The sequence below is a fragment of the Miscanthus floridulus genome, chromosome 1 (genome assembly GCF_019320115.1).
Source record: "Miscanthus floridulus cultivar M001 chromosome 1, ASM1932011v1, whole genome shotgun sequence".
Lineage (NCBI taxonomy): Eukaryota > Viridiplantae > Streptophyta > Magnoliopsida > Poales > Poaceae > Miscanthus > Miscanthus floridulus.
The window spans coordinates 36,058,842-36,076,740 of NC_089580.1; the positions used below are offsets into that span (position 1 = coordinate 36,058,842).

Consider the following 17,899-nt stretch of genomic DNA (forward strand, 5'->3'; position numbering starts at 1 on the left):
GCGTGGGATCACGACCCCTGCCCACAAATTTCTTCAGGGGCTGCTGCACTACTACATGATTGAGTTGCAACATCTCAATCCTAATAGGATCTAGCATAGGGCGATGTTCGTTGCGTTGTGCGAGGGATTCCTAGGGATCAGCGCCCTTTTTTGACTTATGGAGTCATTTCTTCGCCGTCAACCCCTAGAAGAAGAGGGAGAAAAGCGACAGGCAGGAGCTACACATGCCAATAGGGTGCACCAATATCCAACTTCAGAACAATCGGGTCGGCAAGTACTCATCCATGCGGCTCTCGACATCCAACAAGGGGTGGCACTCGTAGTGATTCTTCCTCAAGAATGACGACGCCGCCCCTCTGCCGGAGTTCATAGGGCACCTGATCGAAGAGGCCTCAGAGTAGTGGAGGAAGTGGGGCTTCCTGGAGAAGGACAAGAAGAAGATCTGAGACCACATCGCCGCCATCCACATCCTGAAAGAGAACGGCCTGAAGGGGTCGGGCATTATCGGGGCTTACCATGCGAGGAGGGTGGAGCCATTAATGACACGCGCGCTCCCGCTATACGCGATGGCGCTCAAGGCGTCGTTCGACAGAATGGCGCTCGCCGAGGGAACGCTCCCCAACTCTGAGATTACGCAACGCATTAAGGAGGCGAGGTGCCTTTGCGGGACAACGCGGGTGCCACCCTTGACTTTGTCTACTCGGTGCCAGGGCATCCTCCGATGCGGCCGGAGCCAGGCTACATCGTCTATGTAAGTTTCCCTTTCTCTTGCCTTCTCTTCAATTGATTTCCCAACCCCATGATACTAATTTTGAGAGGGGCAGGACCAGCCAAGGGACCTCATCCTCACGTATCACCCGACATCGTTGCCAAGGGATTTGGCCGTGAGGACGGCGAATCACGTCGAGGGTGAGTGGCTGAGGAAGGCAAAGGAGGACAAGAAGAGGAAGAAGTAGCGGAAGCTGCAGGCACAGGAATGAGGGGAGGACACCGATGATGATGATGGTGGTGATGATGACGAGGTGATGGAGGATGAAAAATCGATAGCCGACGATATCGAGTGGGACAATCTAGAGAACGAGGATGTGCTGATAGGCGTTGGTTCATCCTTGCAGGCATCGAAACCCTTCCCATTCCATGGAGGGGAGGGCACATCAAGGGAGCTGGTGGGGGCAGGACGTATCGTTGGCCTACCCCAAGAGCTGCCAGGGGCGAACCCCTCTGCCCAGGAGTAGGGCACGAGCTCGAAACGGCCTTGTTCCGACAAGGCAGAGCAAAGGTTGGGGGTTCACCCCCTAAACGCATCTATCGCCTGATGGCACTGAGGTGAGTTATCAATTCCTCTATTTTTTCTTGTTTTAGTCGGATTTCATCGTGACTTATGTTTTTCGTCCCTTGCAGCATCGGTAGGCAGTGAAATCCTTTGGTGCTAGCGCTGAAGAAGAGCATCACCCTCCAATCAAGGTGGTAGCCCTCGGCTGGTGTCACTCCCATTTCGGGTGGGAACGGCGCCAGTGTGACCGCATCGCTGACTGGTTAGGCACTGCCCATGGTGGCGCCTGTGCCCTTGGAGGGATGGGCGGATGTGGACATTCAAGGGGTGCCTTCAAAGGTCATGGAGCAACCGGTGACGGATGCGATACAGCTACCGACAACAGGACAGACAGGGCTACCGACCGCACTCGTGGCGCCGAATGTGGCGGGCGCGGTATAGCCGGTCGTGACCTCACCGACGTAGGTGAAGGTGGCGCGCATCCATGATAGACGGGTTACTGCCGAGCGCAGCCACAGTGGTGCCTGAGGCACTAGATGAAGGGCGACTGTTGGCGCAAAAATGTGGCGATGCGATCAACACACCTAATCCGGACGATCTGAACAGAATGAGATTGGAGATCTCCTTGGCTTCAACACAGGACCAGTCGATTATGAAAATCTAATGGTATGCTAGTCAATTTGACCTGCAATTAACAAGGAGAGAAAGTCTTATTAGTAGTTTAAGGCAGAATATGTCGGTGTTGCTCTAGACAGTTTCAAATATGTGGCTAAATAGTCAATTCGATGGGCTATCGACTAAATAGTCGATATCCAACATATCAGTAAAACAAAGATCGCTGATGTCATTCAAAAAGAGCCAATCCTACTACCGCATCTGAATCAGCTAATATCAAACCTCACGCATTCGATTCCTTGATGACACAATCCTGGAAGCTTCGCGTTTCCACGTTCTCCTTCCTAAATTTTGGTGTAAGCACATGCCCCTAATTTTGGGATAAAAATGATTTTATTTCAAAATATCATTGATCTGTTCACCACGTTGCAACCACTTATTCTGAAACAAATGCGTGACTCCTAACTTTTTGGGCCGAACTCTATATAACATCCCAACAATATCATCTTCAATCCACACGGCCGATTTACTTCCCCCTTCTTCTTCGAACAAGCCCTATCAACCAAAGCCGCCACCACCAGAGCTCCAACTCTAGCAGTTTCTCCCTTCTGCTCAGGTTGCTTTTCAAGTCACTCCTCTATGACCCTTTCTTAGATTTAGATCTATCCCAACTACAATGGTGACCAGCGACTACATTCCAGAGGTATGTCTCAAAATTTTTGGTTCTCAACTATCAGCTGCTGCTCTGTATTTCCTTTTCCTTAAGTTCATCTCATCTGACTTTCTAGGAAATGAAAAATGAAATTTTGATTCCTTCATCTGTCATTTTGAATGCTTATTACCTTAGACCCATGGGAGATACCAATACTTCAGATTTTATTAATCAAGAAACCAATCAAATTCCCTTCAGACAGTCCTTGATAGATTTATCTTCTTAGAACACAAAAATTCCCTTTAGGAATTGGCCCAAAATGCCCAAGGGATGGAGAGACTAGTTCCGAAGAGTGCCAGACAAAAAAATGGAGATTGGGAAGTTTACAATTTAAGCCAATGCCTAACACTTTCATTGTTCGGGATAGAAAGGAATGATTCACTCCTAATTGCCGCTTCTTACTTCTAGTCCAACACCTTGAACGCTTTCATCTTTGGTCATGGTCCGATGACTATTACCTTGGGCGATGTTCATATGTTGACTGGCCTTAGAATAACAAGACCAATGCAGCCATATGAACTCTTAGGTGCTGGGTCGAAGAAGCTAGCCAAAATATCGGACTACATAGGATGGGCAAGCTATATCCAGAACCACATTGGGAATGAATCAACTGTTAGCAAAAAAAACATGTGGCTTTTCTAAACATGTGGTTAGAAAGATTCATATTCTACGGGTCATCTTGTGGTCCAACTTACAACCACAAACTCTTAGCAGAGCATCTAGAAGTAGGCGCTGATATTCCTCTTGGAAAATATTTGTTAGGATCAACTTACCACTTGATGCACCAGGTGACTGCCCAACTGCTAAAGAATGAAGCAGTGCACACCATCAGCGGCCCATGGTGGTTAATACAAATGTGGTTAAATCTGTATATGCACAGGATTGTGAAGCCAAATCTCTAAAATTTGAGTTTTCCCCTCCTCCAACTTTGATGAGGAATACAAAGGCAAAGATAGAAGAACTCGCTAGTGTATGAACTATGGTGAAGCTACATCGACCATAACAATTGTTGTCGATGTGGTCCACCTCTTCAAAAAGTTTTATAGAGGGTTTGATGCAGATATTCTGACTTAGCTACCCTATGATAAAGATAAAGACAATGAGTTGGTCTTCCCATTCAAGTTTCGATTTGAATCAAGCTGCTCAGACGAAATGGCAGCTGCAATCTTCAATTCTTTCGTCAAACCTTATGTTCTACCAGTCAAATTTCGTCATGGCCATGGCAAAATGTCCATAGGTTCTTTTCTTCTAGGCAACCTTTCAACCTATGAGTTTTACAACGCTTCTTTCATAGCTCGTCAATTTGGTCTTGGACAACTGCCCCTTTGTTTATGTGATTGCCAGCCCTAACGGTGCAATTGGATAACCTCCAACTGGCGGTGAACGCGGCTACAACGGCCATCAACGCCTAGGGCTCTCTCCTCAACAACCGCCTGCACGATGTTCCAACGCATGTCTAGGAAATCGTACTCCACATCGTTCATCGCGGTGCAGTGGTGGCACTAGCCACGACGCAAGTTCAGACCGGGCATGACCTTCGCACCATGGAGCCGGGCTTCCCGATGGCCGATGATCCTGACATGCACGAGGACTTGATTGAGGACTTCGACGATGCCACAGCGGCCATCGTGGACATCACCTCATCTCAGGACGTTATAAATAAAGTTTTTGAGTAATTTGTACTAGGAACAAACTTTGAATAAAGTCTTGCCTTCTTTATGAACTCGTCTTTGAGACTACCATAATATAATGAGGATTGTCTTTGTGCTTGTTTTTGCTCTATAGGCGATACATATTGTATCAGCTTTCACCCCTTTGGGTTAATTTTTGAACTAAAGGCGATATCTTTCTGGTACTGGCTATTAGAGCCAACGACTAACAAATCGCTATCAAACATTAACCTAGACGCTAGGATAATACTTCTTTAGATATTTTCTATTGATCGCTCTATCAAATTCTTTTCTCTCTTCTAGCATTTTCAAAATGTAAGCATTGCCAGGCGCACAACGACTAATCCAATAATGACGTTCCCAATTAGGTGACCATTTACCAAACTTGCTATCCTTAGACCTAATCGGTAATTTTACTTTCCAGACTAATTCTCCTCCACCAAACTGCTTATTCTTGACCTTTTTGTTATAATGCCTTGCAACCCTTAACTTATTGGCTTCAATATTCTCAACAGCACGCAACCGATGACAACTTAAGTCCTCTAAATCATCCATCATTAGATTCTTGTAGACTTCGACTATCAAATCATTTTATAATGTAACACGTCATGATCTAGTCTAGATTTCTCAAGGAAGAACTACATTATGCCCATATACTAACTCATAAGGTGATGATTTAATCGATCCATAGCAAGCCATCCTGTATGCCCACAATGCCTCATTGAGTGTTAAGTACCACTTCCTTGGTTGCTCCTCAATTTTTTTCTTAATTAATTTAATCATAATTTGATTGGACGCCTCTGCTTGGCCATTAGCCTGAGCATAGTTAGGAGAAGAATTTAATAACTTAATTCCCATACTGACAGCAAAATCTCTAAACTCTTCTGATATGAACATTGTCCCTTGATCAGTAGTAATAGTTTGAGGAATTCTAAAACGATACACAATATGTTCCTCGACAAAATCAACCATATTCTTTGAGGTTACCATCTTTAAAGGAATTGCCTCAACCCACTTAGTAAAGTAATATGTTGCTACCAACACAAACTTATGTTCTTTACTTGAAGGTGGAAAAATCTGGCCAATTAAATCAATTCCCCAACCTCAAAATGGCCATGGTTTAATTATTGGATTCATAGCCGATGCAGGCGATTTCTGAACATTATCAAAACGTTGACAATCCTGACACCCCTTGTAATATTCAAAACAATCTTCTAATATTGTTGGCCAGAAATATCCAGACCTGCAAATAATCCATTTCATCCTATAAGCCGATTGATGAGCTCCACATATCCCTTTATGCACTTCACCCATCAACACTTTAGCTTCTTCTTAATTTAAACACTTAAGCAACACCCCATCAACTGTCTGGTAATATAACTGATCATCTAATAAAACATACTTAGTTGATTTATACCTTAGTTTCCTGGTAACCTTCTATGATGGATTCTTAAGGTAATCGGCTATTTCAACTCTCCAATCATTAGTCAAGGTTTCACTGCTTAAGATCTTTTGAAACACTTGATAACCTGACGCACTTTGAGCTAACCGATTAGCCTTTTGATTCTGTGCTCTTGGAATATGCTGAAGAGAAATATGTGGAAACTCCTTGAGTAACCTCTAGCATTCATCATAGTATCCCCTTAGAATATCATCTTTACAATCATATAGGCCGATCAACTAATTAATAACTAACTGTGAATCTCCAAATACTTTAATTGACTCAGCCTTTACTTCATGAAGAAGTTGAAGTCCCTTAAGAATAACTTCGTATTCTGCTTGATTGTTGGTAGTCACTGGTTTAATTGAAAAAGTAAACTCAAAACTTGCCCCTCCGAGGTGAAACAATAACAATACCATTGCCACCACCTTGCTTGCACGATGATCCATCAAAGAACAATGTCCAAGGTATCAGTTCTACATTGCCAATACTTGGTTTATAATGCTGAGTAATAAAATCGGCTATTACTTGCCCCTTGACTGCTTTAGCCAATTTGTACCTCAAGTCAAATTCCGATAATGCAAAAATCCACTTTCCCATTTTCCCATTTAATATTGTCATTGATAACATGTGTTTGATCACATCAGCCTTAGACACAACTGTACACTCAGCCGATAACAAGTAATGTCGTAACTTAGTGCAAAAGAAATATAAGCATAAGCATAACTTTTTAATAGGAGAATATCTTGTTTCTAGATCCAAAAGCCTTCTACTTAAATATAAAACAACTCGTTCTTTTCTTTCAAACTCTTGTATTAAGGCTGACCCAATTGTTTGGCTATCGGCCGACACGTACAACTTAAAAGGCTTACTTTGCTGAGGATGGACCAGCATAGGTGGACACTTCATGTATTCTTTTATCTTCTCAAACGCCTTTTGTTGTACATCACCCCATTTAAATTCTTGATCACCTTTCAACTTCAACAAAGGAGGTAATGGCAGAACCCTTTCGGACAAATTTGAAATAAACCTTCTTATAAAATTAATCTTACCAAGCAAAGATTATAACTCTATTTTAGTAGTCGGGGTACTGCCTCATCAATTGTTTTCATACTTTTTGACCAATTTCAATTCCTCTCTCGTGGACCATAAAACCCAAAAAATGTTCGGCTGATACTCTGAAGGCACACTTATTAGGATTCATCTTTAAATCATGTTTTTTGCACTCCAAAGTCTCCCTCAAATCAAATTGATGTTCTTTGTACCCTTTGGATTTCACCACCACATCATCAATGCAGATTTCAACAATCCTGTCGATCAACTAATGAAAAATATAATTCATTGCCCTCTGATAAGTTGCACCAACATTCTTCAAACCAAAGGTCATCACAACCCATTCAAATAAGCCGATTGCACCAGGGCACCTAAAAGCTGTTTTTGCTATGTCTTCCTCAGCCATAAAAATTTGATTATATCATGCATTATCGTCCATAAAACTAATAACCTTATGCCCGGCTGCTGCATCTATCAACATATCGGCTATTGGCATTGGATAACCATCCATGGGTGTAGCCATGTCTAGATCTCTGAAATCGACGTAAACTCTTAACTTCCTATTTTCTTATACACAGGAACAACAGTCGATATCCACTCTGCATAACGGCACGGTTGGATAAATTTTGCTTCTAGTAATCTTTCAGTCTCCTTTTTTATATCATCAATAATATTTGGGTTAAATCTCCTCGGAGCTTATTTAAATAGCCGATATCCAGGTTTGATTGGCAACCGATGTTCAACAATTGATCGATCTAGACCAGGCATTTCATAATATTCCCAAGCAAAATAATCTTTAAATTTCTTTAATAAATCTATCAACTCTCGCTTATACTTAGGATCCAACTTAGCACTTACATACGTCGGCCTAGGCCTATCTCTAGGACCAATATCTATCTCCTCTAATTCATCAGCCGACGTAAAGTCATATCCTAGTTTACCATCTGTATCATCTATTAGATTATCCATTAAAACAAACTCTCAGAGCTGACTGCTTGGATTGGCTGTTGGCTTTCATCATTGATCTTAATGAAGCCTCATTCCCATCGCTTGCCAAAAAAACACTCGAAATCTTCTAATTCCCAATACATTGGATCAGCTGTTGCTATACTCGCAGAGTCATCAGCATCAACCAACTCAGTATCATCTCCATGCCACTGAATCAAGCATTGATGCATAGTCGATGGTACACAACAATTTGCATGAATCCAATCACGACCAAGGAGTAAACTGTATGAACCTTTTCCATCAATGACAAAGAATGTAGTGAGTAAAGTCTTACTTCCAATTGTCAATTCAATATTTATTGCCCCCTGGTCTTGGATGCATTACCCCTAAAATCTTTAAGCATCATGTCAGTCTCAATCAAATCTTCTGGTCCCTTACCAAGCTTGCAAAAAGTAGTATAAGGCATAAGATTAACAGAAGCACCTCCATCCACCAACATTTTGCTCATCGGCTTCCCATCAACAAAATATTTCACATATAAAGCCTTCAAATGTCGATGCTTGACTGGCTTATTAAATATAGCTTGTTGTATCACTGTCAATTTGGCAACCATCTCCTCATATTCTGATTAAATATAGACTTCTTGATCTGCTGGAGCTCTAAATTCTGACGACAAAAGAAAAGTCATTTCAATATTAGCCAATGGCTGACCCTTATCGGCAGTTTGTTTAACACGCCATACTTAAGATTTACCAGATTTCTAAGCCTATTCTAGCTCTATATTTCTTAGGCGTTATACCCTTGTTTTCTGACTTCTTGTTAAACCTCCTGGACACCATTGCCCTTCCTGCCAAACATATTCTTCCTCACCAACTTCTTCTTCATAATCAACCCAATTTTGATCAACAACTCGCTTCCTAAGCCAATCATGAACACTTCTATTTTTTAAGTGTTGATCCATATTATCATGATGATACTCAATTCAAGCATGGATAGACCAGCGGTTGGCTTGAGATTGCCTAAACTCCCAATATTATTCACTATACTCTAGACAATTATTTCTAGTAAGCAATTTCAAACCTTCATTCCAACAATGTCTGAAAAAGGACAATTCCAATGTGATTCAGCTTGTTCTCTTTCAAACCTCTCCTCTTCTTTTTGACGCTAATATTCTTTCTCTTCTAACCAACATTGATAATCCTTTTCTTTCTGCCATTGCCATTTATTCAACAAAATTCGAGATGTAACATGCGGCCTCATCGCCTTGTTTCTTGACGTTTCTCCCTGCTCATATCGGCTCTTCTATCGATCACGACATCTTTTAATTTCTTTATATTTATCAACCAATATTTGCATCTCTAGATCAACTGTTCTAGTTTTCTTTGCCCTAATTGATGTTAGAACTTTAGTCTTCCCTTTGAGCAACTTAGCATCAACCATATTCTGATCTTTTAGGAAAGGATTATCATCAACTTTCATCTTCCGAGGTGTATCAAATTTAAGCTTCCCTTGCTGAATAGCCCTCTATATATGTTGCCAGAAAATTCTACACTCATTAGTAGAATGAGAAGTAGTGTTATGAAATTTGTAGAACTTCTTATTCTTCAACTGATTAGGAGATAATATAACATGATTGGTGGACAATTTGATCTGTCCTTTCTCAAGCAAGAAATCAAAGAGCTTGTCTAATTTTGTGACGTCAAAATCATAACTTTCGTCAACTCCTTTTCCCTAAGGATTTGGAACCATCACTATCCTCTTACCCCAATTCCATTCAGCTGCAGCAATCTCCTCTTCTTTATCATCCTCACTATCATCATCAACTAAATATGGATTATAAGCTTCAGCATTGTGGCATTCTTCTGGAATCGGGTATCTCTGCGCATATTTTGGAATTAGCTATTAAGTGTTGCCACCCATTGAGCCAACTGACTAAAATTGTCAAACTCTTATCCAAGCAGTTTTTCTCTCCATGTTGGCAACATTCCTTGAATAGCCAAACTAGCCAGCTGATCATCAGTCAGATTTAATGGAAAGCACAAATTTCTTGTTTCTCGAAACCTCTAAAGAAACTCTGCACCCGATTCATTAGTTCTTTGCCTTATGGTCGTCAAATCTATGATTTTCCTTTCTCCTATCCTAGTATAGAAATATGTATGAAATTTCTTCTCCAGGTCAGTCCAATTGGCAATAGAATTAATTGGTAACGATAAAAAGGGGAAATTGGCTGGCGGACACCCACAGTGATGGTTGTTTCCTGGCGGACACCCAAAGTGGAGCTGTATGCTAGAAGACACTCTGGTTTGTTGTAATTATGCCAAAGGACATCGCGGGCCGGTTTCCACCGGTTGAGGAGAGAGAAAAATTCAGTTTGGACATCCGGTGCCCCTGAGCCACGTTTGGGTCTGGTTGGACCAGCTAATAACCGACCCGAGCCTAGTCTGGTTAATCGGTCATGTGCTCGCCGCAAAGCTGGGTGGTGTCGCTCTCGCTGCCCAACACCTTCCTCAACCTATCCTCGCCGCCGCCACCGCTCGCCACGCTCTCCTTGCTGCAGCTGCTCAACCTCTCCACCTGCAACATCTCTGGGACCATCCTGCCCTCATACGCGTCGCTCCAACGTGCTCACCGGCGACATCCCCAATGAGCTCGGCGTGCTCTCAGGGCTCTAGTTCCTGCTCCTCAACTCCAACCACCTCACCGGTGGCATCCCGCGCTCGCTCACCAGCCTCCCCGTGCTCTAGGTGCTCTATGTCTAGGACAACCTCCTCAATGACACCATCCCAGCGTCACTCAGGGCGCTCACCGCGCTCTAGCAGTTCCGCGTCGGCGGCAACCCAGCGCTGTCAGGCCCCATCCCGCCCTCACTCAGTGCGCTCTCCAGCCTCACTGTCTTCGGCGCTGCGGCCACCGCGCTGTCCGGTCCCATCCCTGAGGAGTTAGGTAGCCTTGTCAACCACCAGACACTGGCATTGTACGACACCAGTGTGTTCGGGTCCATACCCACCGCACTTGGTGGCTGTGTCGAGCTGCGCAACCTCTACCTTCATATGAACAAGCTCACTGGCCCTGTACCGCCAGAGCTCGGGCAGCTGTAGAAGCTCACCAGTCTGCTCCTCTAGGGCAACACCCTCTCCAGGAAGATCCCACCAGAGCTATCTAACTACTCCGCATTGGTGGTGCTTGACCTGTTGGGCAACTGGCTTACCAGTGAGGTGCCTAGGGCGCTTGGGCAGCTCGGTGCGCTCGAGCAGCTATACCTGTCGGACAACCAGCTCATGGGGCGCATACCGCTGGAGCTCAGCAACTTGAGCAGCCTCATTGTGCTGCAGCTCAATAAGAATGGCTTCTCGGGTGTGATCCCGCCGTAGCTGGGAGAGCTGAAGGCGCTGTAGGTGATGTTCCTCTAGGGCAACACGCTGTGTGGCACGATCCCGCCGTCGCTAGGCAACTACACGAAGTTGTACGCGCTGGACCTATCAAAGAACCACCTCTCCGGTGGCATCCCCAACGAGGTGTTCACGCTGCAGAAGCACAACAAGCTCCTCCTAGGCAACGAGCTCTCCGATCCGCTCCCCTCGAGCGTCACCAACTACGTATCACTGGTGCGCCTCCGGCTCAGCAAGAACCAGCTCATTGGTGAGATACCTAGAGAGATCGGCAAGCTATAGAACCTGGTGTTCCTGGACCTGTACTCAAATAGGTTCATAGGCTCACTGCCCACCGAGCTCGCCAACATCACGGTGCTAGAGCTGCTGGACGTGCACAACAACAGCTTCACTAGTGGCATCCCGCTGCAGTTTGAGGAGCTCATGAACTTGGAGCAGCTCGACCTGAGCATGAACAAGCTCACCAGCAAGATACCGGTGAGCTTTGGCAACTTTAGCTACCTTAACAAGCTGATCCTCAGCGTCAACAATCTATCCAGGCCATTGCCCAAGTCGATTCGAAACCTTTAGAAGCTGACAATGCTGGATGTCAGCAACAACAGCTTCTCTAGCCCGATACCGCCAAAGATCGGTGCGCTATCGAGCCTGGGCATCAGCCTCGACCTGAGCTCGAACAGGTTTGTCGATGAGCTACCGGATGAGATGTTCGGTCTGACACAGCTGCAGTCACTCAACCTCGCGAGCAACGGCCTCTACGGCAGCATCTCGGTCCAACCAGACCCAAACGTGGCTCAGGGGCACCAGATGTCCAAACTAAAATTTTCTCTCTCCTCAACCGGTAGAAACTAGCCCGTGGTGTCCTCTGGCATAATTACAACAAACCAGAGTGTCTTATAGCATACAGCTCCACTTTGGGTGTCCACCAGCAAACGACCACCACTGTGGGTGTCTACTAGACAATTTCCCCCAATAAAAACCAGGTGAAAGCTGGTCCTGACAGGGACAAAGAGAAGAAACAAACTCGATGAGCTTCTTCAATGGATGCTTCACCCAACTGAGTAAGATACCGACTGACATGTTCTATTGTACTCGTACTATCTTGACCAGTGAACTTAGCAAATTCTGGAAGCATGTAATTTGTAGGAAGAGCAACCAAATCATACCACTCTGGATATGGACGTTTATACAAAAAGGTCTGCCCTTTTGGTTTTAAACTAAACTTATTCTTCATCATTTTAGTTACTTTGAGCAACAACTCATCAGCATTTGAATTTGGATTTCTTTGCAATTGTTGACTCATCTGTGGATTAAAATTTTGGGTACCTTGATACCCTAGATTTGGAATTATATGAAGGGTATTATAATCTATGCTATAATGATATCCTTGTGGAATCTCTATCTATTGAGTCCATTACTGATTTGCTGCTTGAAGTATCTGATTGTAAGTGAAAGGTCCTAATGGCTAGAGGGGGGTGAATAGCCTATTAAAATTTTCTACAACAACACTTAACAAACCGGTTAGACAATTATGAGGCGAAGCAAGTGTTGCGCTAACCTACTAAAATAGCAAGCCACCTACCACAATTCTAGTTTATGTAGTTTCTATCCACACAAAAAACTATGTCACTACACTAAGTTAGTGTGCTCTCAAAAGCTAGCTAAAGAGCCACACTAACCAAACTAACAAGCTCTCACAACTAGCTACACTAAAGAGCTTGATAACTAGTTTGCGGTAAAGTAAAGAGAGTGAGCAATTTGGTTATACCGCCATGTGGAGGAAGGAGCCAATCAATCACAAGAATGAATACCAATGAAGACCAATCACCTTAGAATCAAATGATGAATAGAATGATTTTTTACCGAGGTTCACTTGCTAGCCGACAAGCTACTCCTCGTTGTGGCGATTCACTCACTTGGAGATTCACGCGCTAATTGGCTTCACACACCAAACCCTCAATAGGGTGCCGCACAACCAACATAAGATGAGGATCACACAAGCCACGAACAATCCACTAGAGTAGCTTTTGGCTCTCCGCTGGGGAAAGGTCAAGAACCCCTCACAATCACCACGATTGGAGCCAAAGACAATCACCACCCTCCGCTCGACGATCCTCACTACTCCAAGCCATCTAGGTGGTGGCAACCACCAAGAGTAACAAGCGAATCCCACAGCAAAACACGAACACCAAGTGCCTCTAGATGCAAACACTCAAGCAGTGCACTTGGATTCTCTCCCAATCTCACAAAGATGATGAATCAATGATGGAGATGAGTGGGAGGGCTTTGGCTAAGCTCATAAGGTTGCTATGTCAATGTAAATAGCCAAGAGAGTGAGCTAGAGCTGGCCATGGGGCTTAAATAGAAGTCCCCATGAAATAGAGTCGTTGTAATCCTTCACTGGGCACAACACGGGGTGACCGGACGCTTCGGTCATATTGACCGGACGCTGGACCTTAGCGTTTGGTCATGCGATACGTGCCACGTGTCCCCTCTCTTCAAATATTGATCACCTGATCTCAACGATCAAGTGATGACCAGACGTAGCAGCTCAAAGTGACCGAGCACTGGACCTCAGCGTCCGGTCGTTTCCAGTAAGCATTCAGAAATGATTTTTCATGACCAGTCCGGTCATGCTCGACCGGACTCACCCACCATTCGGTCACTTGGTGTTTCCCCTATGCATGACCATGTTAGTGTGACCAGACACAGCCAGCCAGCGTCTGGTTGTTTCAGCGAGCGTCCGATCGACGATCGATGCTGCACTTCTTTTGTTGCTACTAACCGGACGCACCAGTGCTTCAGAGGCCAGCGTCCGATCACTTACAGTGACCACGTTCAACTAAGTTTAGGGTGCTAGTGGCACCGTCGGACTATCCGCAATCTATAGGCAAACACTCCACCGGTGAAGTTTCTAACCCTTGCTCAAATGTGCCAACCACCAAGTGTATCACCTTGTGCACATGGGCTAGCATATTTTCACAAACATTTTCAAGGGTGTTAGCACTCCACTAGATCCTAAATGCATATGCAATGAGTTAGAGCATCTAGTGGCACTTTGATAACCGTGTTTCGATATGAGTTTCACCTCTCTTAATAGTATGGCTATCGATCCCAAATGTGATCACACTCACTAAGTGTCTTGATCACCAAAACAAAATGGCTCTTATCATTTATACCTTTGCCTTGAGCCTTTTGTTTTTCTCTATCTTCTTTTCAAGTCCAAGCACTTGATCATCATCATGGCATTACCATCATCATGTCATGATCTTCATTTGCTTCACCACTTGGAGTGTGCTACCTATATCATGATCACTTGATAAACTAGGTGAGCACTTAGGGTTCCATCAATTCACCAAAACTAGCATATACCATCCTTAGCACCATGGTTAGCTCGATACCACTTGGAAACACTTGGAAATGAAATCACTAGATAAACTTATGCATGCTAGATTTTCATTTCATCATTCAAACCTATAACTAGCATACACCACACAAGCATGAATATTGAAATTTAAAACTTGTGCCATGCAAGCAAACATATGAAATGCACATTCAAATGCATCATACAAGTTCATGAGCTTGCTCCCCCTACTTGTGTGCTCAAAATTTTAATTGATTCCTTTCCTTTGTTATATCTCTTGCCATATCTCTCCCCCTATGTCAAGTTCTCCCCCTATCACTTATATCTTTATTTCTTTCCTTCTTTGTTGTCTTTTCACCATCTTAGTACATTAATATCTTTGTTTTTCTTCCCCTTTTTCATCAATGACCACAAAGGTTCAAAAAGTAGATAGGTTGAGATTATCAATGTCAATCAATGGGGTGAGGATCATTTCCCCAAATTTGGCCCAATCTAGATCATTTGCCAAAGACATTTAACTCGGTTTGATCCAAGGACAAGCTTCTTCACACCTTCAAATAAGGGTTATCTTGTACCATATTGAGTTAAACACTTAGAGCTCATTTTCTAAATCAAACACTAGGTTTACAAGCCCATAAACATGTCATATGCTACCACTAGATCAAAATAAGCATAGAAGCAATAGTGGTACCATATAATCATCAAATTCATTTGATTTTTATGAATGAGCCTATTAAATGTAAAAGATGTCTAGATGCATTAAACATGTCCTTAGCAAGGATGTATGCCATGCCGATCAACTTTTACCTTGGATTGCTCGAAGGAGAGGCATGCCATATAAGTGGGGGGTGCATCAACACATATTTGAGAAATCCAATATGTTCAACTCATTCCTTAGCTTGCAAAACCTTTTCTCATCTAATGGCTTGGTGAATATATCGGTAAGTTGATCCTCGGTGCCTACACTCTCAATGCAAATGTCCCCTTTTTATTGGTGGTCTCTTATGAAATAGTGGCGGACATCAATGTATTTTGTTCTTACATGTTGAACCGGATTGTTGGTCAACTTGATTGCACTCTCATTGTCACATAGCAATGACACTTTCTTGAACTTGATTCCAAAGTCACTCAAAGTGGCCTTCATCCAAAGTACTTGTGCACAACAACTATCGGCAGATATGTATTCGGCTTCAGCAGTTGATAATGCAACACTATTTTGCTTCTTTAATGACCATGAAACAAGTGATCTTCCCAACAATTGGCATGTGCCCGAGGTGCTCTTTCTTTCAACCTTGCATCCCGCATAATCCGAGTTAGAGTAACCAACTAGCTCAAACTTTGCTCCTTTGGGATACCACAAACCAACATTTGGTGTATGCTTCAAGTACCTTAATATTCTCTTTGCAGCCTTCAAATGACTTTCTCTTGGTGAGGCTTGAAATCTTGCACACATGCATACACTAAACATGACATCCGGCCTTGATGCGGTCACATAGAGTAGGCTTCCAATCATAAACCGATATAATTTTTGATCCACCATATTTCCACTTGCATCATTATCTAAGTTACCATTTGTTCCCATTGGTGTGCTAATGGCTTTACTATCACTCATGCCAAACTTCTTGATCATATCCTTGATATACTTGCCTTGACTCATAAATGTACTATTCTTCAATTGCTTGATTTGAAGACCAAGGAAGTAACTTAACTCTCCAATCATGGACATCTCAAACTCGTTAGCCATCATCTTTCCAAACTCATCACAAAAGTCTTGATTGGTTGATCCAAATATGATATCATCAACATAGATTTGCAATACAAATAGATCTTTTCCAATCTTCTTGATGAAAAGAGTGGTGTCAACCTTGCCCATTGTGAACCCTTTAGAGAGTAGGAAATTCCTCAATCTCTCATACCATGCTCTAGGTGCTTGCTTCAAGCCATATAATGCTTTCTTTAACTTGTACACATGGTTGGGCTTCTTGTCATCTTCAAAACTAGGAGGTTGCTCAACATATACTTCTTCATTGATGTAGCCATTGAGAAATGCACTCTTAACATCCATTTGATAGAGCTTGATGTTGTGGGCACAAGCATAGGCTAGCAAGATTCTTATTGCTTCTAATCTAGCAACCGGGGCATATGTTTCTCCAAAGTCAAGACCTTCAACTTGTGTATAGCCTTGCGCTACTAATCTTGCTTTGTTCCTTACTACTATCCCATCTTGATCTTGCTTGTTTCTAAAGACCCATTTGGTTCCAATCACATTGTGTCTCTTTGGTCTCTCTACTAATTCCCATACTTGATTTCTTGTGAAGTTATTTAATTCTTCATGCATAGCATTCACCCAATCAACATCCTTCAATGCTTCATCTATCTTCTTTGGTTCAATGGATGACACAAATGAGAAATACTCACAAAATGATGCCAATCTTGATCTTGTTTGTACACCTCTAGAAATATCACCAATGATAGTGTCCAATGGATGATTTCTTACAACATTGGTTGGTTGGAGGATTGGAACTTGATTGCTTGAACTTGCTTGATCATTGGGTTGAGATGATGTAGTAGCCACTTGATCTTGTTCATTGTCATGAGAGCCACTTGCACTAACTTGATTTGTATCATCTTGCACATTTGAGTTAGAGAGCACTTGCACTTGATCATCTTCATCATCATTCACTTGCCTAGGCCTCAATTCACCAATATCCATGTTCTTCATGGCATTTGAAAGTTGAATGTCTCTAACATCTTCCAAGTTCTCATTCTCTACTTGTGAACCCTTGGTTTCATCAAATTCAAATCATGAACTTCCTCAAGAGTACCACTATCCAAATTCCAAACTCTATATGCTTTGCTTGTAGTGGAATAGCCAAGTAGGAATCCTTCATCACACTTCTTGTCAAACTTGCCCAATCTTGTACCTTTCTTCAAGATATAGCATTTGCAACCAAAGACCTGAAAATATGCAATGTTGGGCTTTCTATCATTCAAGAGCTCATATGGTGTCTTCTCTTTTAATCGGGGACAATAGAGGCGGTTACTACAATAGCAAGCCGTGTTGATAGCTTTGGCCCAAAAAGATTGACTCACATTGTACTCACTAAGCATAGACCTTGCCATATCAATAAGTGTTCTATAACACCCTAGGTGTTAGCCTTGCATAAATTGACTTGCATAGCATGAGCATGAGCATCAAGCATTCATATATACACATTTACACTTGAAACATTTGATTGAAACATATGCAACATTGCTTGTTATTTCATGTTTCCTAGTATATATGCATATGATCATGAGTGTATACATGTAATTGGTTGATATAAGTCACAAAAACATATTAGCAACACTTAGGTTAGCAAATGGAACATTGTTCATGAAGGTCACCTTTCATGATCAAGCACTTAAGTGATGTTATATGTGTTGACCTGGATAGC

The 17,899-nt window shown here is 42.9% G+C and overlaps 1 pseudogene; it reads left to right on the top strand.

The window, feature by feature from the left end:
* The first annotated feature begins 10,167 nt into the window (after positions 1–10,167).
* LOC136454669 (LRR receptor-like serine/threonine-protein kinase RGI5) lies at positions 10,168–11,950 on the top strand (annotated as a pseudogene).
* The last annotated feature ends 5,949 nt before the right edge of the window (positions 11,951–17,899 follow it).